The sequence below is a fragment of the Pinus tabuliformis genome, chromosome 2_2, assembly GCF_031772625.1.
Source record: "Pinus tabuliformis cultivar Carrire ecotype Pingquan chromosome 2_2, CPIR1, whole genome shotgun sequence".
In the NCBI taxonomy this organism is placed as follows: Eukaryota; Viridiplantae; Streptophyta; class Pinopsida; order Pinales; family Pinaceae; genus Pinus; species Pinus tabuliformis.
This window is the reverse complement of record NC_142300.1, coordinates 934,269,005-934,293,499: the sequence shown is the minus strand read 5'-3', so window position 1 is coordinate 934,293,499 and position 24,495 is coordinate 934,269,005.

Here is a 24,495-nt window from a genome sequence, read left to right as displayed (position 1 = left end):
ACTAGCTAGCCTGGATTAGTAGAGAACGTAGCAAACTAAGACTAGACCGCATGCAGAGAAAGAAAAGTAGAACACGTAGCTTAGTGGGATTAGATAATAACTAGCTAGTAGAGCACGTAGCCTTCCTTCTTAGAGCCTAAGAGAGGGACATATAAAGACTAACTTCTCCCCGACCGAAGGGAGGCACCATCTAAGCCTTATTAGTAGATAGAATAGATTCCGGTTCCGGAAAGAATAGATAGTGCCCGGCTCACTCATATAGTGTGTGTGGTTTCACTAGCCTTAGACTCGTAGTGGGAAGTTTCACTACAATCTCGACTTCTACAAATGTTCCTTCCAAGAAACCCTTGTTGTGCACTTTCTTCTCTTTAGTCAATCAAGCCTCTTAGAATCTTGGACTCTCCAAATCTTGGCCTCTCTTTCCTCAATCTCGACTTCTACAAATGTTCCTTCCAGAAAACCCTTGTTGTGCACTTTCTTCTGTTTAGTCAATCAAGCCTCTTAGTCCTTGGGAAAATCACCGCCTCAATTACAATCTGTGTTTTCATCCTCTCCCTTAGGTTCCCTTTATAATTTCTTATTGAGCCAAATCCCTAATCTCCAAAGTGATAAAAGGCTAGCATAAAATCCTAATCCACTTAGATCAATGACGAATATTAGATCTAATCTAAGTGACTTAAATAATTAAATTATTTATCCTTAGAAACTTTAACCCAATAGCCAACATTAATCAATAAATTAATTAATGTGCTTTTCCTAAGGTAAAACTTAGGAAAGAAATCATAATACTTGCTCCTCTTGAACAAACACCTAAAGAGGACTCTCTCTTGCATGTTAAACACTTAGATTACGAAGAAGACATTCTAATGCTACGAACATCGACACTTCCTCATAGCAAGGAAGGGATTCTCCACCACCCTCACCTTATCCTTGTAGAACACAAACTTCCCCTTCACTAGGGGCTTGGTGAGATTTTCTGCCACCTGCTCGTTTGTGGATATGTATTGCAACCTCATATCACCCCTCTGGTCCTTGTCCAACCTAGTATGAATTTATGTAGCCCACTAAGTACACTCCAGCACTCATGATATACTTGAGTCCATACTCCATTGTACCTCTCAGGTGCTGGAGCACATGTTTCATTGCAACCCAGTGTATCCTCTTAAGCTCCACCATAAATTGGTAGGGTGTTAATATCAAAACAAATATCCATCTTGGTCCTAGGAGGGGTACCTAAGGCACAACTACTAGATCAAATAACAACAATAGGACAAAGGCCCACTGTCACCTCAGTCAGTGTCCCTTGTTCTTTACGGATTTTCACCGATGGGAGGAGTCCCGGTATGAAGGAGATCACTTGTAAAGATAGGATCAATGATATGATAGAAAGTGATTCCCAAGGCCCATTCAAAGCAGAGGCTCAATTATGGCTTGACAAAGGGAAAAGCTCTCCAAGAAAGATGTTGTTGGAAATACTGAGAGGGGGGTGAATCAATAGTTCTTAAGATTAACACTTTTTAATCTTTTTTTTCTCAGAACGTTAGTTAATCTTCAATTATTATTATTGTTCTTCATTAGATAACCATAAACAATAATCAGTAGTAGACAACACCATACAACAACGCAGAAAAATAAAATAGTGGACACAAAGATTTTAGGTGGAAACCCCCTCCAGGTCAAAAACCACCAAACGCTTCTTAGTAATTGTCTTCTCCTCCTCTTTAAAAGAAAAGTAATTACATCAAGTTTTCAGCCACAACTGAAGGAGGCTCCAACCCCCTAATTCACAGGAAACAGCTTGTAGGATGCTACTAAACCCTAATAACCTGTTGCAATCGGAAGGATGCCCTAACACCCTGTAAGTCAGGCCACAACGTGACGAGTGCCCCAACACTCTATTTACCAGCTATGGTTGGAAAGGATACTTCGTCACCCTGTAGTTTATCAACCCCAAATGAAAGGATGCCCCAACGCCTTGTGTAGGCTACGACTTGTCCTAGCACCACCTTGCCGCCATGAAGTGTTCTCAAGCCACAACCTGAAGGTGACTCCAATCACCTGCTTTGCACCACCCTGCCATCATGAAGAGTCAGCGGACCACGTTTCACAATTTTCAGACTGGATCCCCCTATGCTCTGGATCAATTAGTAAAGCTGTAAAGAAGGTGTTGTATATCTGTCAAATCCTGGTAGCCACTGATCATTGCAGAATCAAATTGATCACTGCTCAATGCTGCACATCAAATTCACTGATCAACTGCACATCACTGTCACTGCAAATCTGTTGGCTGCCACTGCACGTCACTGTGCTGAGCTGCTCATGAATGAATAAGCATCAAGGCTCAAATTTCAATATATCGTGCTGCTGTACTATACCAAACTGCCCACAATCTTGCAACCATTGGGCACTGTTGTCAAATGATGACACAAATCAAGGTGCCTTAGGTCATCCCTATGACTTGCAACCAATGCTCTCAAGCTCTGCCCTAGGAGAGCTACCAGCGTGCGTGTAAACACTGCTGCTCAGCTGATCAAACCCTGATATCCATTCTTACTTCAATATGTTGTACAACTGGATGATAATGTCTTCAACACTTGCTACCCTGCAAGATTACAATTTTGTTACTGTACACAAACCCTAGATCATACTACAAGACAAACCCTAGGTCAATATTGTCATATATCTATGTGCTTCGACCTATAGGTCAAGTCAATCAGTCATGTCAATGTCTTCAACAACACTGCAACATTGTCATATAGCATCGTGGTTAAGCATACTTGTCAACTTGATGCAAGTTCACTGTTCCAATCGATGTATCATAGTCAAGTTTCATTCAACAGGTTAAATCAAGGTTTAAGCATCTCATCATAGAAAGGTCACTATATCAATTAGTGTTTTACTTCATTATCAAGGTACTGTCATTAAAAGGTCATCTATCTCATAGTTAGGTTAATGTCAAAGTGTCATGTAATATCACAGATGTGTCATCATTTACGGTTGTCATGAGATTCAAAGCATGTTGCTATCATATAGAAATTGTCTTGTCAATGTCCTTATCTGGCTGCTCCAATCTAAAGATAAGACAATGAATACTTTGTACACATATGCTATTATCATAAGATCACTGTCAATATATCAATGAAGGCAACAAGTCACTGTATGATAACATTATCGCTCTTCTATTTGTTAGTATTAGATTCACAACCTCTGTTGTAAAGAAGTCTCTCTTAAATTAAAACACATTCACTGTTGCATTTGTCTTACAAGGTCACTATACAACTTTCTATATATCAGGTCACTGAGTATAGGTCAAGGAGCTCGTACTTCCACTGTCAAGGTCACGTTGAGGTATCAAGCGATAGTCAAGATCATGTAAGTCAAAATCAGTGTTTTCAAAAGCGTTTTTAAAAACCGGTTACCGGTCTAACCGGCCGGTTAGCAAGGCCGCTGGTCTAAACCGACCAAAAAACCCGGTTGGAAAGGCCATTTAGCCATTTTTTTTCCCTAACCGGTGAAAACCGACCGGTTTTAGGCACGCCCACCGTAAAGTTAAAAAAGCATATTTTTCACTGTGTTTCAGGGGTTTTGGGGGGAAACTAAGGGTGTTTCAACCCTAACAATGTTGTCAATTAATGGTAATGTTAAATTCTTAAAGTAAAAGTGACATTTCCTTTAATTTTCATTTTCATCCTTTTACTTAAATTTTTAACATTACCATGAAATGACTCAGGATGTTTGAGAGTGGTTTCGACCTCATTCGATTTCATATGGAGAAACTAGAATTTTAGATTTCACTCAAAATTCAGCAGTCTTAATGGTTTTCAGGATTTCATGGTTTGGGGGTAAACAATAAATGCAATCAGAGCTCCAAATGATGAGCAAAACTCCTGATCTAGATCTCATTGTGTTGGACAATATTGATCCAACATCAGAATGGGTGGAGGAGACTGAAGAACCTGTGTTTGAGGCTGATTTTGATATCGACATGGCTTTAGCGGGGGATGATGCAGATTATGTGGTGGCATCAAGACTAGGATCAATAGCGGCATCAAGGAAAGGCAAAGAACCAATGGAAGGCACTAGTCATGCAGGTCGACAAACTTGTGCTTCCATTAGCTCCACTTCTATTGTCATTGGTGGCATTGATACTGAGGTTGCAGATCAGGTTGAGGCATCCTCAGACTCTGAACCAGATGATTTCTATGTAGCTCCTGATGATGATCCTGTGTCTAGTAGTGGTGATGAACTTGATGATTGATCATGTGTACACTGTAGACTTGTAGTAGGCCAATGGCCTCATAGCTTGCAGCATTGTTTTGGGACTTTATAGGCCATTTAGAGCCTCATTTCTTATGTATTTTGCTATTTTGTCGATGATATGTATTGTACTCAGTGCCATTTTGATATATTCACCTTTACATGGTATATAAATGAGCAAACTTTGCATATTTTGTTTCGATTGGCTTGGAATCATGGTTTTACATCTTAAAAATAGTTTTGTTTCATTAAAAATTAATTATTTAATGTATTTTTTTAAAACCGGTTTGTTTAGACCAAACCAGTTCCGGTTAGACCGGTTCCGGTTGGTAAACCGGTTCATTAGGTGGACCGGTCCGGTCATCGGTTCCGGTTTTAAAAACATTGGTCAAAATCATCAACTTTCATTCATTTAATATGTAAAAAAAAGAGTGTCAATATACTTGTTAGGCCTAGGCTTAAGTATCTTAAGGTGAATGTCAAGTCAAAGTCAAATTCAAATGAGGTCACGGTCAACATCACTCGCTGTCCATTATAGGTTAAAGTCACAGTCAAAGCAAGCAACTGTTGTCAAGGTCTTGCTGTAGCTTATCTTCTCAATGCATAAGAAATCAAAGTCTCATCAAAAGAATAAAGAGTACAACTTGTTCACTACTACCTTGCTGTCCATGTCTTACTGCTTAGTTATAGCAAGTCAAGTCAAGGTCAAGCATCATACCAATGTCTTTTTCTATCTGCTGCAATGTCATAGTCAAAGTTAGATAAGGTCAAGGTCAAGATATTTATTTTCTAAGTGTAAAGTCAAGGTTCCAATATAAGAATCAATAGATTGTCACACTAAGTCATGATTGTTAAAATAACTTGCAGGTCACCAACCATTAGAAGAGAGACCGAATACTTTTTCTGGAATAGTTTCCTAAACAGACTAAAGGAGGCAGTACATACAATAAGAAATTATTACTGATTTGAGGGCCTGAAATAATGAAGGAGGCCGGAAATATAGATGCCCTAGCCAACATTTCGCTGTCTCAGAAGCCTAAAAAAATGATTCAAACAGACATATATCAAGCAAAAATTTCGCTGTCTTGGAGGAGGAATTATGCCATAAAAGCAATGAGAAAAATGCCAAACAAATAGAGACCTTACCTCTGAGTTTCTCTAAGAGAGATCCCTAAATATTTGCTGGACTGTGCCTCAGGCAGGCCGAAATATCTTGCCTCTGGACTAATGCACAAGTGAATGTGTTGAGTTATGATTTGTGAGCTTATCTTAAAGTTCTTTTTATAGTGTATTGTAGGGGCTTCTTATGATGTACGTTGGAGAGGATTTTAGGAGCCTAATTATTTTATTAATGTTAATTAATTTAATAATCATAGTTGTTATGGGGGTGCTTCTTAAGAGAGTCGTTGGAGGAAACTTAGGAAGGGTAGGCATCTTTGACACTTTGACTTTTCTTAATAAGCATAATTGTTTGTTACCTTAAGGCCTAAGATAGGTGTTACTTGGATTTTCTAATGACGAATTAGACCTAGATTATGTCCTATGGGTGTGATGGGTGTGAAACACATGCGATGGCTTAGTGCATTTGGTCCTACCAAGGTTGTGAAGTTAGTGATTGGTTTATTGTCTTTGGTTCTTGAAATTATTCAACTTATACACAGTGAAGTTAGTGATTGGTTTATTGTCTTTGGTTCTTGAAATTATTCAACTTATACACAATGAGATTGCGACAAGAATCACTGTCATATATTGACAACCGTAGGTGAATAAGATGTCATGTCACTACCCTTGGGGTTTTAGCCCAGACACTGGGGTCACCAACTTCAAACTCAATTTTTTCTCAAACCAAGAGGACTTATGTGGTGTTCCACATACCACTCGAAAGATCTTGACGAGGAGAATCCAATGATTTGGATCTCCAAGAGAAACTCAATATGTTGACACTTCAAAAACCGTCGACAAAGTTAGGGTACATCCTCAGTCCAGGGAACCAAAACTCTAGGACTTGGGTTTTAACCATCCAACAGTGGAGCTGCCAACTTGATGTAATCCGACAATTATTAAGAATTGTTAATTAACCGTTTGACATCAATGACTAGTGTTATTAGTCAAAGTAAAACCTAGTCAACTCCATGGGTTGACATCAATGACAACATCATCCAACACCATCCAACAATATCCCCCTTTGTTGTTGATGACAACACACGTACTCCTTCTGCGAGTACAACTTCCTTTGACTTCATGCTTCATCTCCTTCTTAGGTTTTTGTCTCCCCCTTTGACATCAATGACAAAGGGTGATTGCCCTTGACAATCTGCCTACTTTATGTGGACTTGTCATCTATCTATTTTCCCCCTAATGAGAAACCTTCTTGTAATAATATGTCAATGAGGATCCTTGTGGACCTGTAATCCTTTAACTGTTCTTCTCCCCCTAAACCTGTTATGAATTTGACATATTTGTCACGAAGTTGTCATTTTGTGCATGTTGTTCGTTTGTCTATGGTAGACTTGTGCCACATACTATTGTATAGACTTCCCTCTTCAAAATTCAAGGAGTCGATGAGCCTGATTGTTCAAAATAGTGTATCATCTAACAAACCATCTTGACTCGAGTCATTAACCGAAGCAACTACTGATTCCTTAGGACCTGTTACGAACCCTGAAAGCATAACTGCTGAGACCTTCTTGCCTCCTGGCTCTTCTTGCTCATCTTGTACCTATTTTATTTTCCAAACCTTCTTATTCTCGTCATCAAGCTTTTCATTCATGGTTGATTCCATCTTGTACCTGCAGTGACGAGCTATGTGTCCATAGTTATGACATTTGTAACATTCCTTATCAAGATTGTATCTGCAGTGACGAGCTATGTGTCCATAGTTATGACATTTGTAACATTCCTTATACATATTGTACCTGCATTCTCGATCTATGTGCCCGTAATTATGACATTTGAAGCATTCAATATCATCCAAGAAGATTCTATCTGGTATCTATCTCGTGATCTTGCAAACTTGCTTCTAGGTTTTTGCGGGTAATAATTGTATCTGTCAAAAACTTCACAATCCTTGGCCATATGTTCATAGTTAACACATAAAAAGCAATATCCATTAAATAAACGTGCGTACCTGGGTGGTTCATTTAGAGGCGGTGGTCTATGATATTCCCACTTAGCAATATTGCTAAGTAGGAAATATCAATTTTGCCAATTTTGTCATATTTTGCATTTTCACTTAGGAAAAGTGGGTTGCGGGACCCCACTTGAGTTTTGGAGCTAAGGCAAGGGCCCAACTTAGGAGAAAAGGGAAAAATCAAATGGTTTGTGGACGGTGGGGACCACTCCAAGGAGGAAATATGCTCCCCTCTTGGAAATGCGCAATTCTTGGAGGGAAAGGATAAGGGTTCGATGGCTGGGCCCCACATGGGCAAATTGGAGGCACAACGACAAAAAAGGAGGCGACACTCATTTTGGGCATCTTTGATCATTTGAGCATTCACCTTGACTAGCACACTTGAGTTGGAAGCTCTGTTGTTGAGCACGAGAGATTTTCAGGCGAGAATCTCACCCTTGCTTTGGTGGACCTCGAGTGCCAACCCTAGGAGGGAGTTTCCATCATTTTCAAATCGATCGGGGAGCATTGCAGCGTAGTTGTGGAGTGGATTCAGTAGAGACTGTGCAACTCTATTTCGTGCCACACGTGGGACACAAGGAAGAAGAGGAAGGTTGGGGCTTAGATTTGAGGAGGATTTCCGGGAGGAGAATGGTTGAATATCTCAGCCATTTTGGGGGCATTTAGCAGCATCATTTACAGGTGGGTCGAAATACCTAGTAGTTAGAGGAGCCAGGGGAAATTGGGCCAAAATTCTGAGGTCAACATTTGGCCAATTCCTTCATGGGTTTTTGTGGGTTATTGGAGGAGAGACCGGGGTTAATTTCCCAGAATTTTATGAGCACCGGAGGAGGTCCTAGCAACCCTTGTTTGCATGCAACAACGCAGATTTCCAAGGGGGCAACGCAAAGCTTTGTTGGGGACAGCTACACTTGTGTCTGAGCAACTTATTTCATCACCTGGGCATTGTTAGCTTGCCTTGGGTAAGCCCAGGTGCATGCATTTCGATCTTATCTTGTACCCAACATTTATATTAGTAAATTGACTTAGCTCAGTGCAGTTTATGGCATTTTCTGGGTGTTTAATGTGGTGTAAATTTGTGTGTGTGTTTTTGATATGTTTGCTTTCTTTATCATTGTAAATTTCCTTTAGGAATATTATATGGTCCTTGATAATCAACAACTTTACAATCCCTAGCCATATGTCCAAAGTCAACACATGAAAAACAATAACCATTAAATGGACGAACATACCTAGATGATTTTCCATACTCATTCCTTTTTGGAGGCAGTGCTATAGTCTTTTGTCCTTGACTGCTTTGGCATCATTCTTCGGAGTTGCAACATTCTTCTTTGGTTCATTACTTTGATCAGTCTTCTTCTCAATCTTACTACGCGGAGATGTGGAACTTGTACCTTCATCAATTGGATCCTTACCTGCTTTTTCTGCCTTCATCTTCAACTTAGCCAATTCTTGGTCTTTCTTGTTAATAATCTGCAAGTGTTCTTTTTGCCATTCCTTGAACTTGATGATTTTTGTGAGAGTTGCGTCAAGTTCTTCTTGCTTTTGAGCAAGGTCTTCTTGAAACCATCTTTTCAAGATCTCCCTTCTCTTTTTTGCCTCTTCAACTTGTAGCTTTAGAAGAGTGGTCTTTTCTACTTCTCCATTGAGTACCTTTATCTATGCTTTCTGCTTTTCATTTTCTTCCTCGAGCCTGCTTATTTTTGCTGAAGATGTATCTAATTCCTTTTGCTTTTGGTCAACTGCAGATATGTACCTTCAATCAGATTCCTTTAATTGATTTTCCAGGTCTTTCTTTTCAATTTCTGCTTCCTGCACTTGTTTCTTAAGCTCGCTAATCTCTGCAATAGCTACATCAAGTTCCTGTTGCTTTTGATCAACTTCTTTCTTGAGTGCGTGATTTTCTGTCTCCATATTTTTCCATTCTGACTTTTTGACCTTTCTAGCTTCTTCCAATTGTACTTTAAGACTTCTAATGATTTTCTCGGACTCTTAATTCTTCTTATTGAGTCTTCCAGCACATCCTTTTGCTATTTCCAATTCTGCTTCCAGAAATTTTGCCCTTTCCTTTTCACTCTTGAGTTCCTTTATAACTCTGACCACTTCATTTTGAAATTCGATCTTGCTCATTTCCTCTTCTCCTTCTTCAAGAGCTTCCTTCCTGTTATCATCAATAATAGAATATGAAACAACCTCCATACCTGGAACTTCCTTTGAATCCTTTGAATGCTTGGTGGATTTCCTTTTTGATTTTTCCATCTCTATACTTTGAGATATGCCTTCCAGCTGTTAAGCTGCTACCCTGCTACTGAAGGAACCTGCTCTGATACCAATTGTTGGAAATACTGAGGGGGGTTGAATCAATATTTCTTGCAATTAACACTTTTTAATCTTTTTTTAGAGTGTTAGTTAATCTTCAGTTATTATTGTTGTTCTTCTTCAAATAATCATAAACAATAATCAACAGTAGACAACACCATACAACAATGAAGAAAGATAAAACAATGGACACAAATATTTTAGGTGGAAAACCCCCTCCGGGTCAAAAACCACCGAACGCTTCTTAGTAATTGTCTTCTCCTCCTCTTTAAAGTAAAAGTAATTACATCAAGTTTTCAGCCACAACTGAAGGAGGCTCCAACCCCCTAATTCAAAAACAACAACTTGTAGGATGCTACTAAACCATAATAACCTGCTGCAACCGGAAGGACGCACCAATGCCTTGTAAGTCAGGCCACAACCTGACGAGTGCCCCAACACTGTTTACCAACTACGGTCGGAAAGGATACTTCGTCACCCTGTACTTTATCATGTTATTTTTTGTAGCATCGAAGGTGTTCTAGTCTCGAAACTTTGTGGAGACGCTAAAACACGTGATCTCCAAAACCCATAAATCATTTCTGGAAATTCCACCTAGAGATGGCTCAATTAGATTATTAACCGATTTTTAAATATTTCCTAAGTCTAAACTTAGGGAATATGGTTAATTAATCAGTGTTAATTGAGATAAGGTGAGAATCATCTAGAAACTCATGGAGCCCTTGATTTAGTTCTAAACTTCTAATCTTGGTCGTTGGTGTTCTAACAAAATCTTATAAGAAGAAGTCGATGGGTAGACGGAGAATACACTAGTGCAAATACTCAATTGCCCAGGCAGTTTGATTTTCTTAGTAGCAGAGATTCAACAGAGAAGATTGGCTCAGAGGGTGAGTAGCAGGTAGCAGAGGAGGTCAACAACATTTTCGGAGGAAGTCTTCCAGTTCTGGAAGAGGCAGTAAGAGGGAGTGTAAAATTCCCCGAGGATCTGCGCAAGGATCATGCAGGCACAACAACAAATAGTTTGATCTAGTTGGAGGAGCTAGTGATTCAACAACGGGAGGTCGGGATTTTGGTTAGACGAGGTAGTGAGTCAGTTCCAGAGCCAGATAGAGATAGAGCTAAAGGTTTCAGAGGTTTGCGGAGGCATCTGCAGTAGGATCTGTGCAAAAGTTGACACAGAAGAGATTGCGTCTGGCTGGGGAGGCAGTTTTGGGGACAAAAATCAATTATAGGGTGAGGAAAAATCCTCAATAATTTTGCTAGTATTTCTCTCAGATTGGATTGTCATACTGATGCATTGGTTTTCTTGCATTGGGTTTTTTGGGGACATTTGTCCAAAAATAACTGTGTTAATTTTTTATGTGTGCTAGAATTTCTCAGCTTCCAACATTTTTTTTTTGCATAATTTTTATGGTGAAAATTGCAGTTGTGATTTTATTCATTGTTTGCCGTAGAAAATACACCGTGTAATTAAAATTACAGTTAGGAGAATAATTTCTAGTTATTGCAATAGATGAAATTTTCACATATCAGTCCCAACTGAAAGGACACCCCAACGCCTTGTGCAGGCTATGACCTGCCCTAGCACCACCTTGTCGCCCTGAAGTGTTCTCAGGCGACAACCTGAAGGTGACTCCAATCACCTGCCTTGCACCACCGTGCCACCTTGAAGAGCTGACAGAGTACGTTTCATAATTTTCAGACTGGATCCCCTTGTGCTCTGAATCAATATAGTAAAGCTGTAAAGAAGATGTTATATATTTGTCAAATCTTGGTAGCCACTAATCACTGCACAATCAAACTGATCACTGCTCAATGTTGCACATCAAATTAACTGATCAACTACACATCACTGTCACTACACACATACATCACTACACATTTGTTGGCTACCACTGCACGTCACTGTTTTGAGCTTCTCATGAATGAAGAAGCATTAAGGCTCAATTTTCAATATATCATGTCGCTGTACTATACCAAACTGCCCACAATCTTGCAACCATCTGGCACTACTGTCAAATGATGACACAAATCAAGGTGCCTCAGGTCATCCATATGACCTGCAACCATTGCTCTCAAGCTCTGCCCTAGGAGAGCTACCAGCATGCGTGTAAACACTGCTACTTAGCTGATCAAGCCCTTCTATCCATTCTTACTTCAATATGTTGTACAACTGGATGATAATGTCTTCAACACTTGCTACTTTGCAAGATTACAATTTCGTTATTGTAAACAAACCCTAGGTCATACTACAAGACAAACCCTAGGTCAACATTGTCATATATCTATGTGCTTCAACCTATAGGTCAAGTCAATCAGTCATGTCAATGTCTTCAACAACACTGCAACATTGTCATATAGCGTCTTGGTTAAGCATACTTGTCAACTAGATGTAAGTTCACTGTTCCAATCGATGTATCATAGTTAAGCTTCATTCAAGATGCTAAATCAAGGTTAAGCATCTCATCATAGAAAGGTCACTATATCAATTAGTGTTTTACTTCATTATCAAGGTATTGTCATTAAAAGGTCACCTATCTCATAGTTAGGTTAATGTCATGGTGTCATGTAATATCACAAAGGTGTCATCATCTACGGTTGTCATGAGATTCAAAGCATGTCACTATCATATAGAAATTGTCTTGTTAATGTCCTTATCTGGCTGCTCCAAAGGTCACTATATCAATTAGTGTTTTACTTCATTATCAAGGTACTGTCATTAAAAGGTCACCTATCTCATAGTTAGGTTAATGTCAAGGTGTCATGTAATATCACAGACGTGTCATCATCTACGATTGTCATGAGATTCAAAGCATGTCACTATCATATAGAAATTGTCTTATCAATGTCCTTATCTGGCTGCTCCAATCTAAAGACAAGACAATGAATACTCTATACACATAATGCTATTATCATAAGATCACTGTCAATATATCAATGAAGGGAACAAGTCACTGTATCATAACATTATCACACTGCCTATTTGTTAGTATTAGATTCACAACCTTTGTTGTAAAGAAGTTTGTCTCAAATTAAAACACATTCACTGTTGCACTTGTCTGACAAGGTCAGTATATAACTTTCTATATATCAGGTGACTGTGTATAGGTCAAGCTGCTCGTACTTCCACTGTCAAGATCATGTTAAGGCATCAAGTGATAGTCAAGATCATGTAAGTCGAAATCATCAGCTTTCATTCATTTAATAAGTAAAAAAGAGAGTGTCAATATACTTGTTATGCCTAGGTCTAAGTATCTTAAGGTGAATGTCAAGTCAAAGTCAAATTCAAATGAGGTCACGGTCAACATCACTTGCTGTCCATTATAGGTTAGAGTCACAGTCAAAGCAAGCAACTGTTGTCAAGGTCTTGCTGTAGCTTATCTTCTCACTGTATAAGAAATCACAGTCTCATCAAAAGAATAAAGAGTACAACTTATTCACTACTACCTTGCTGTCCATGCCTTACTGCTCAGTTATAGCAAGTCAGGTCAAGGTCAAGCATCATATCGATGTAATATTCCTAATGGAAGATTTCAGTGATAACAAAGACAAACCATAACATTCACAATGAAATTTTATCCATTAAGGAACATGTAAACAAAAATTCCTCATAAACACCCAAATGGCCAAATTTTATTAATCAAATATGCCGGAGTACAAGAAGTTGGATGAGGTGCACCTTCGCTTGCACTAGGCAAGCTACAAGTCTCAGGTGGATGATACAAAAGTGCCCAGCTGTTGTGATTTTTGCTGCTCCCAGAATGCTGCGTTGTCTGGGTCCCCTCAAAACTGCACTGCAGGTTGACTTTGGCCCCTGATTTACTTCCTCAAAACAACCCAGAAATTTCTGCAACTTTGGGGATGTACTCCTCTCCAAAAACCCAGAAAAACCCAGAAAGGGTTTTGTCTGGTTTTGAACTGCCAATTTCGACCCCTTGGGGATTAGCCCTCCTCCAACACTGGAACTCACTGCCTGTAACTGAAAACTGCTGTAACTTGCTGCCACAAAGCTGGAAACCTCCCCAAGTTAGTCTCCTAACAATCTCTCCACAACCCAATTCCCCAATCCTCTGGTTAATCCTCCAACCAAGTGATACCCCTCTAGTGACTGCGCAGTCCTGAGTGAGGATGATGCAGGCTCTTCGACCAGCAACTTGAAGTGGGTGTTTGACAGGATTTCCTGCTACAAATTCTCCTCTACAAAGTGGCAACTCGATATGGATCAAGGAAGCCCTCCTAGGGTGGCACTCAAAGTCCACCGAAGAGAGGGATGAGCTTCACTCCTTGGGAAGCTCTTGTGCTGAACAACACTTGTAGCTTAGCTAAACAGCCAAAGCAACAATGAAATTCTCAAATGATCAAAAGGCCCCAAATGCTGCTCACTTCCTCCTATTTATGCTTGCTCCCTTGGGCCCCACGTGGGTCCCATCAAATATTTCGATCCCCACTTAGGAAAATCGAATTGCCTTCATGGGGTGCGTATTTTGGGTGGGTGAGTGGCCCCCACAATCCACTAAAAGCACATCGACCCCCTTTCTCCTAAGTTCTCCCATCAAATTTGCTTATAGCCAAAAATAACAAAATTGTCAAAAATTGATTTTCTCCTCACCTTGGGAAAATTATTAGGAAGGGACATTACAGTCCTCCCCTCCCAGATGTTGCTTGTCCCCAAGCAACTGCAAAACTGGATGCTGCAAGATTTGTTCACTTTCCCACGTGGCATCCTCTCCTGGAAAATCCTTCCATTTGACCAAGTATTCCCTGATCACCCTGTTCCTCAACTTCTTCTCTCGGGTCTCCAATATGATCTCAGGTGTCAAGACCAAGTGCCCCTCATCATCCAAGGGAGGCAACTCAACTGCTGCTGTAATACGCTGCCCCAATGCCTTTTACAGGCATGAAACGTGAAACACATTGTGAATCCGGCTCTCCTTAGGTAGCTCTAATTCGTAGGCCACCTCTTCCACCTTCCAGACCACCTTATACGTCCATAAAACCGTAGGTGAAGCTTCTCTGCTCCTTCCTGCTTGAGCGAAGGTTGCCTGTATGGCTGTAGTCGTAAGTAGACCATGTCCCCTACCTGAAAGTGCCTCTCCACCCTGTGTTTATCAGCATATACCTTTTGGTTGATTTTGGGCCACCTGCAAGTTGTTCTTGAGAGCTCGGAGAATCTCCTGGCTCTCTTGAACCCAATCCTTTGCCCTTGGGGCCCTGCTGTCTCCAAACACCATGTCAGAAAAAGAAAGTGCATCATACCCATAAAGTTGTTCTTGAGAGCTCGGAGAATCTCCTGGCTCTCTTGAACCCAATCCTTTGCCCTTGGGGCCCTGCTGTCTCCAAACACCATGTCAGAAAAAGAAAGTGCATCATACCCATAAAGTGCTTGGAAAGGGGTCATACCGATGGACATGTGATAAGTTGTGTTGTAGCAGAACTCCCTGAGGTGTAGCCACTTGACCCATGCTCTCTGTTGTCCAGTCACGTAGTTGCGCAAGTACCCTTCCAGCCACTTGTTCACGATCTTTGTCTGTCCGTTGGTTTGGGGATGATAGCTAGTGCTGGGTGTAAGTTCCGTACCCACTAACCGGAACAACTCCTGCCAAAAAGCCCCCATAAATTTGTGTCCCTATCACTCACGATGGTCTTGGGGAGACCATGCAACCGGAAAACCTCCCGAAAGAACAACTCGGCCACATGGGAAGCTGAAGATCTCGATGAAATAGCAAAGAAGTGGGTGAACTTGGTCAGTCTGTCGACCACCAAATAGATACATCCCGCCCTTGTGCTACCGGAAGTCCCGTGATAAAATCCATGGATATGCTCTCCCACTTCCTCTTCGGAATGGGGAGCGGCTGTAGCAAATTGACTGGGTGACTCAACTCCACCTTGTTCCTCTGGCAATCCATGCACTCCCTCACATGTTTCAGCACATCCCCTTTAAGTCCTTGCCAGGAGAACCTCTCCCGGACAACATGATATGTCTTGAGGAAACCTGGGTGCCCTATTAGCGAATAATCATGGGTTGCCTGCGTGATCCTCTCCTTCAGCTGAGAGCATGGCACTAAATAGATCCGATCCTTGTAGTAGATCACATCGCCCATCACCCAAAATTGGTCATCTCAGTGCATGCCATCCAAAATGTCGTAGGCCTACCTATCCTTGGAGTACTCAACCAATAGTTGAGCCTTCCAATCCTGTGTGACATCCATCAAAGATAGAGCTGCGGGTCTCCTAGAGAGGGCATCAGCTACCACATTGTGTTTTCCCTTCACATACTCTATCTCAAAGTCGTAAGCCTGGAGCTTACTCACCCATTTCTGTTGCCTCTCCTCTAAGGACTGCTCCTCAAGGAGGAAGCGAAGACTGTTGTGATCCGTCTTCACTTTGAATCGATTGCCCACTAAATACTCTCTGAATTTGGCTAGCGCATGCATCATTGCCAACATCTCCTTGTCGTACACAGAGTACAATCGCTTGTGAGGCTGCAATTTCCTGCTTTCAAATGCAATAGGATGCCCCCCCGTGTCAAAACGACCTCAATCCCTTCACCAGATGCATCACACTCCAGCACAAATGGCCGCGTGAAATCTGGCAAGGCTAAGACCGGACAACTGCTCATGACCCCCTTGAGGCACGTGAAGGCCTCCTCTGCCACCTACGTCCACACAAAAGCTCCCCTCTTCATCAAATCCGTAAGAGGTGCTGCAAGCTGTGAGAACCCTCTCACAAATCTCCGGTAGTATGTACAAATGCCCAGGAAACCCCTCAGCTCCGTCACGTTCCTGGGTGTGGGCCAATCTAGAATTGCCCGAATCTTCTCTTGATGCACCTTCACTCCATCCTCCCCAATCACATGCCCTAAGTACAACATCTTTGTTAGCCCAAACTCACATTTGGACAACTTCGCATATAGCTGCTGCTCAAGTTTGCGTAGCACCTCCTCCAAATGCTGAAGATGCTCCTCCCATGTTTTGCTATAAATGAGTATGTCGTTGAAAAAGACTAGAACAAAACGCCTCAACTATCTACAGAACACGTGATTCATACAGGACTGGAATGTGGCTGGAGCATTGGTTAGCCCAAAGGGCATCACCAAGAACTCAAAGTGTCCGTAATGGCAACGAAAAGCAGTCTTCGGGATATCCTGCTCCCTCATGCGAATCTGATGGTACCCTGAGTGCAGATCTATCTTAGAGAAGTATTTAGCTCCCCTAAGCTTGTCCATCAACTCATCTATGCGCGGAATGGGGTACCTGTTCTTCAAGGTCTTTTTTGTTGAAGTTTCTAAGTTTACTTAGTTATAAACCCTCCATGCACTTTATCTGATTTATTCCTGCCTACTTGTTATTTTCCTTAACAAGTTATTTACAATGTAAATACTGAAAATAAACACTAGGGCATGCTCAACATATTACAGATCAACAATTAAAAGAAACAAGAACAAACACACCATATGATACCATTATTTTTGGACTAATGTCCCCAGAAAAACCCAATGTGGGAAAACCAGTGCAACTATCTGAGGGTTTTCTTATTAAGCAATATCAGAGTACAATCTGGGTGCCAAAACTGGCCTACCCAACAGAGAATTTCTTTGGCAGTAATACCTCTCGGTTTTTGACAAATCTACTGGCTGAAACCCCGGATAATCCTTCCGGCAGCTACTCAGCACCAATCTACCCCAGAAACCCCAACGTCTGCCCAATCTGGACTGTGTTAGCCTCTCCTAGCCCAGCGCTGGCCCTGCATCAGCCCCAGGAGGCCCTGCGTCAGCTCTCTGAGCCTCTGTGTCAGCTACGCTGGCCTCTTTGGTGCTCTACGCAACACTTAGTTGCCTCTGCGTGGCCTTGTGTGAGCACTCGTTGCTCCTGCGTCTCTCTCTCTCTGGCTGCTCTCTTGGCACTATCTCCGCCTCTCTATCTCTATGTAGTCAATGCCCCTCAGTTGCTCTCCGATCACTGATTCTATCTCTCTTCGCAAACCCCGCTCTAGAGAATAGAATGACTGATCACTCTGGTGTATTCTTCAAGTGACCCTCAAGCCTCCTCTTATACTTTTCCTGTTGACATCTCAACGGCCGAGATTAAGTCCCTAATCAATGGCTAAGATTAGATCTGGCTTGATCCACGTCTTTTGGACCATTCTAGCACATATTCATATTAATACACATTAATATTTTATTTTCCCTAAGTTTAGACTTAGGGACTCCATTAAAAATATTAATTATTTTAATATCTCCTGATTTGTTTAGAATCTGCCCAAACCCTTTCTGGGTATTGGAGATCTCATGTGCTCCAACCTCTCCACCAAATTTCGTGGCTAGAGCACATCTGATGCTACCCCAAATCAACATTTTTATTGAGAGCCCGATAGTCTATGTACATGCGCAACATCCCATCTTTCTTCTTCACCAACACCATAGAAGAAGCAAATGGACTTGAGCTAGGCCTGATGTGCCCCAACCTCAACAACTCCTGAATGGCCCGCTCTATCTCATCCTTATAGGCCTTTGGGTGCCTCTAAGGGGTGGTGATGATTGCGTTCACCCCCTCCTCTAGCTCAATGGTGTGCTCAAATCCATGGTCTGGCGGTCTAGCTAGTGGGACATCCCCAAAAACCCCCTAGTGCTTCTCCAACATGGCTAGTATATTTGGATGTATGACTTGAGTCTTTGTCCCCAACTCTGAAATCAGTAGCTCAACTGCCCACTCTACATCTCCATGGCGCAGATCTGCCTCCATCCGGTGGGCTGAAATTGTCTGAGGGGGGTAAGAGTGCATTCGCCTCAGTATTACTGGCTTCCCATCAGGACCCTGGAACTCCATCTCAAGCTTCTACCAATCAGTTGTGACCTTCTCCAATGCATATAACCACTGGACACCCAACACCACATTGGTGTCTGGGATATCAACCACGAAGAGATGGTCAGTGAGTGAGTAGTTCCCCATCTTCAAGGTCAACCCGGGTACGTACTTGGTACACTGCATGGTCCGGTCTCCGGGTACCAAAACTGAGAACCCCTCAAATGTGGTTGTCTGGATGCCCCTACGCTCCACCATCTGGGCATCAATGAAATTGTGGGTGGCCCCACTGTCAACCAGGACTGACACACGTTGTCCTTGTACAGTCCCCCTGATCCTGAGTGTCAAATACTTCGGCACACCCCGAAGTGAAGCGAGGACTCCCCCAGTTGGGGCAAACGACCCTCCTCTAGGTGGTGGTGGTGGTGGCCCTCCTGATGATGGTCCCCCCTCATCTCCCGACTCCTCTCCTGCCTTAGCTTCCTGCCTCACATCTCTGTTCCCCGATGGGGCTGTGGGTCTTGCGGGAACAAAAGCCTGGTTCTTGGGCACTGCATCAATCATGTCCCGGGTCCTAGAAATGGCATCATGTAGTGATGTGGGCTTGTAAGCCCTCACCCAGCCACACAGAGGCTCAGCAAGCCCCTCCACAAACAACATGATCAGTTGTGCCTCCGAAATATTTGTCACCATCACTACAAGTCTTTGGAACTCTTTAATGTAGACCTCTGTGCTACCAGTCTGTCTCAAGTGGGCCAACTCTTGGAAGTGTAGCTCTGGATCCTTCCTTTCAAACCTCTCCAACAATCTCCTGGTGAACTCCATATAAGTGGTGATGTGAAGGTGCCCCAACGTGATCAGCCCATGATACCACCACTCCTGGGCATCACCCTCCAAGTGAAGGGTGGCAAAGCGTATGGCATCAACTTCCCTCATGGGATTCAGGTGAAAGTATGTATCAAGTTTTTGGATCCACGCCCTAGCTGAGCTCTTTGCTGACCCATCGAAATTTGGGAGTGTAATCTTCCCCAATAGCTTCTGCACATCTTTGTTGGATGCTCCTCCCCTATAGTGGCCTCCAACCCCGTTAGTGCGCCTCTCCTTGAGGTGGATGTACTCTCCAAAAGACATCACCCTCTTGATCTGGCCATCCAGCCCCTCATACTCATCAATGCTTGATGCGACAGAATGTACCAAATCCGCAACTGGGTCCGACTCTCTCTGGCTCAGCCTCCTCCATGAAATGAGGCATTGTGGGGCGGTCAGCTTTCCCACGCTATGGGGTGTGTGGAAGCTGATAGGTACGACTGCCTCCTCCTGCTCTGGAACCCCCTTCACCTTGAGGTTCTCCCTCCGGCCTTCCACCCATCTGCAGGCCCATCACCTGTTGCATCATGTCCATCATCAATTGCCCTTGCCTCATCATCTGTTGGTTGGTCCTCAACAACTCCTCTAAGACCTGGTCCATGTTCCTCTGTCTGGGCTGCTCATTCTCTTCCTGGTTCTCCATCCGGCCTCTGATGTTATCCACTTCAGTGTCTGAAAATGGGTCTGGCCCCTCTTCTCTACCTCGACCCCTGCCTCTGCCTCTACCACGACCTCTTTGGAAAACCAGTCCTTGGTATCTTGGTGGCATCACCCGCTCTTGTTCCCCACTCTGGCCAAGAACATGCTCCGATACCACTGTAATATTCCTAATGGAAGATTTCAGTGATAACAAAGACAAACCATAACATTCACAATGAAATTTTATTCAGTAAGGAACATGTAAACATAAATTTCTCATAAACACCCAAATGGCCAAATTTTATTAATCAAATATGTCGGAGTACAAGAAGTTGGATGAGGTGCACCTGGGCTTGCACAAGGCAAGCTACAAGCCTCAGGTGGATGATACAAAAGTGCCCAGTTGCTGTGATTTTTGCTGCTCCCAGAATGCTGCACTGTCCCCTCAAAACTGCACTGCTGGCTGACTTTGGCCCCTGATTTACCCCCTCAAAACAACCCAGAAATTTTTGCAACTTTGGGGATGTACTCCTCTCCAAAAACCCAGAAAAACCCAGAAAAGGTTTTGCTTGGTTTTGACTTGCCAATTTCGACCCCTTGGGGATTGGCCCTCCTCCAACACTAGAACTCACTGCCTGTAACTGAAAACTGCTGTAACTTGCTGCCACAAAGCTGGAAACCTCCCCAAATCAGTCTCCCAACAATCTCTCCACAACCCAGCTCCCCAATCCTCCGGTTAATCCTCCAACCAAGTGATCCCCCTCTAGTGACTGCGCAATCTTGAGTGAGGATGACACAGGCTCTTCGACCAGCAACTCAAAGTGGGTGTTTGACTGGCTTTCCTGCTGCAAATTCTCCTCTACAAAGTGGCAACTCGATATGGATCAAGGAAGCCCTCCTAGGGTGGCACTCGAAGTCCACCGAAGAGAGGGATGAGCTTCACTCCTTGGGAAGCTTTTGTGCTGAACAACACTTATAGCTTCGCTAAACAGCCAAAACAACAATAAAATTCTCAAATGATCAAAAGGCCCCAAATGTTGCTCACTTCCTCCTATTTATGCTTGCTTCCTTGGGCCCCACGTGAGTCCCATAAAATATTTCGATCCCCACTTAGGAAAATCGAATTGCCTTCATGGGGTGCGTATTTTTGGGTGGGTGAGTGGCCCCCACAATCCATCAAAAGCACATCAACCCCCTTTCTCCTAAATTCTCCCATCAAATTTGCTTATAGCCAAAAATAACAAAATTGTCAAAAATTGATTTTCTCCTCACCTTGGGAAAATTATTAGGAAGGGACATTACAATCAATGTCTTTGTCTAGCTACTGCAATGTCATAGTCAAAGTTATATAAGGTCAAGGTCAAGATGCTTATTTTCTAAGTGTAAAGTCATTCTTTGAATATAAGAATCAATAGATTGTCACACTAAGTCATGATTGTTAAAATAACTTGCAGGTCAGCAACCATTAGAAGAGAGACCAAATACTTTTTCTAGAATTGTTTCCTAAACAGTTCTAGGTCAACTTCAAGTTCTCATGATAAGGCCGCAAGGAGTAGACCTAATCACACTTTTAAAAAAAACTAAAGGAGGCAGTACATACAATAAGAAATTATCACTAATTTGAGGGCCTGAAATAATGAAGGGAAGGAGGCTGAAAACATAGCTGCCCTAGCCAACATTTCGCTGTCTCAGAAGCCTAAAAAAAATGGTTCAACAGACATATATCAAGCAAAATTTCGCTGTCTTGGAGGACGAATTATGCCATAAAAGCAATGAGAAAAATGCCAAATAAATAGAGACCTTACCTCTGAGTTTCGCTAAGAGAGAGCCCTAAATATTTGCTGGACTGTGCCTCAGGCAGGCCGAAATATCTTGCCTCAGGAATCTGTTATCTAAGCCGAAAATCACAGAGCTAATGCACAAGAAAATGTGTTGAGTTATGATTTGTGAGGTTATCTTAAAGTTCTTTTTATGGTGTATGGTAGGGGCTTCTTATGATGTACGTTGGAGAGGATTTTAGGAGCCTAATTATTTTATTAATGTTTATTAATTTAATAATCATAGTTGTTATGGGGGGGCTTCTTAAGAGAGTCATTGGAGGAAACTTAGGAAGGTTAGGCACCTTTGACACTTTGACCTTTTTTAATAAACATAATTGCTTGGTTACCTTAACCCCTAAGATAGGGGTTACTTGGATTTTATGATGAGGACTTAGACCTAGATTATGTCCTATGGGTGTGTTGGGTGTGAAACACATGGGAAGGCTTAGTGCATTTGGTCCTACCAAGGTTGTGAAGTCACGGATTGGTTTATTGCCTTTGGTTCTTGAAATTATTCAACTTATACACAATGAGATTGCGACAAGAATCACTGTCATATATGGACAACCGTAGGTGAATAAGGTGTCATGTCACTACCCTAGGGGTTTTAGCCCAGACACTAGGGTCACCATTTTCAAACTCAATTTTCTCTCAAACCAAGAGGACTTATGTGGCGTTCCACATACCACCAGAAATATCTCAACGAGGAGAATCCAATGACATGGATCTCCAAGTCAAACTCAATATTTTGAAACTTCAATAACTCTCGACAAAGTCGGGGTACAACCTTAGTTCAAGGAACCCAAACCCTAGGACTTGGGTTTTAAACCATCCAACAGTGGAGCTGCCAACTTGATGTAATCCGACAATTATTAAGAAGCGTTCATTAACCATTTGACATCAATGACTGATGTTTTTAGGCAAAGTCAAAGCCAATCAACTCCATGGGTTGACATTAATGACAACACCATCCAATCCTATGAGGAAGCCCTAGAACAAGGGTTAGGTATATTCAATAATAAAGAGTATGCTTAGGGTCAAGGCTTCTAAGGTGAGGGAGAACCTCTCTAGGGGATTTGCAAGATGACTCATTTTCAAAATAGGGTTTTCGCTCCACTAGAGACACCTAGAAAGAAATCCAAGCGAGACTTAGGGTTTTCGAGTAATCATGGGAAGAAGTCCCCCAATGTGATCACTAGGTCAAACTTAGGATAGCAAAGGGTCAAGAATGATTGATTTCTCAAAGTTCTAAGTGCAAGTGACCCTTTAGAAGACCTCCAACCAAGACGTTCAAGATGGCTTCTAAAGTTGTAGCTTGGGCTTGAGTTTTCTTGCAAACCGACCGTGGGAATTGCTCCAAACTTGGAGAATCACTAGAGGAGACACCAACGTAGAACCACAAATTTGCAAAATCACCCCTCTAATGCAATTCACAGGCAACCCTAGCTAGCCGTCTAGGGTAGGGTCTGAAATTTTGAAAAAGGAGAAAAAAGGAGGGTGATCATAAATTTTTCTTGGACTAGTGCCTTACGCTTGGGCTATGGAGTCTATGTGATTCGAAATTAAGCTAAATTTTCTCTTAAGGAGTTTAAAAGGTGATGCTCTAGCACCTACCTTTCAACAATTAACCACCCAAGATCTATGGACTTTTATGGAAGAAAAACAAATTTCATTCCACTAGGAATATTCATTTACTTGTTATCAATGAGTATATTGTTGATTTGGGGTAGCATCAGATGTGCTCTAGCCACGAAATTTGGTGGAGAGGTTAGGGCACATGAGATCTCCAATACCTAGAAAGGGTTTGGGTAGATTCTAAACAGTTTGGGAGATATTAAAATAATTAATATTTTTAATGGAGTCCCTAAGTCTAAACTTACGGAAATTAAAATATTAATGTAAATTAATATAAAACTGTGTTAGAATGGTCCAAAAGACATGGATCAAGCTAGATCTAATCTTAGCCGTCGATTAGGGACTTAATCTCGGCCGTTGAATTGTCAACGAGAAAAGTATAAGAGGAGGCTTGAGGGTCACTTGCAGGAGACACCAGAGTGATCAGTCATTCTATTCTCTAGAGCGGGGTTTGCTAAAAGAGATAGAATCAATGATCTGAGTTGCAGCTAAGGGGCAGTGAATGCAGAAGCAGAGAGAGGTAGAGATAGTGTCGGGAGGAGCAGGGCAGTAGCTGAAGAGAGGGACGTAGAAGCAGATCACAGGAGCGCTGAAGCCACCAACTGAATCAGAGAATTTGCAGCAGAAATAACTGTCTCGAGTGACATAAGCTGTTCCTAAGCAGAAAGCAGCAAAGAAGGGGTGACGCAGACTCGCAGAGTGCCTGCGTCATCAGTTCGAGCCAGAGAAGGGGCCAACGGAAAAGTAGTGAGAGGCAGAAGAGGCTCACGAAGAGCCACATCATCCTGCTCAACCAAGTAGGAGTGACACAGTTGGCTAGTGGAGCGATTCAACCACTACTGGGATTGCGTAGAGTCTAGAGGCTCAATTCTTCAGTTGCTGGGGCATAGGAAGCTGTGGGCAGATTGTGGAATGTAAAGCTGGTGGGGTGTTGTTGTTGTTGAGACAGAACAGTACCTAACGGGACAAAACCAAGGTAGAAGGGAGTCGCTACCTAGGCGGATTTCTAGCCAAGTAATCCAGATCA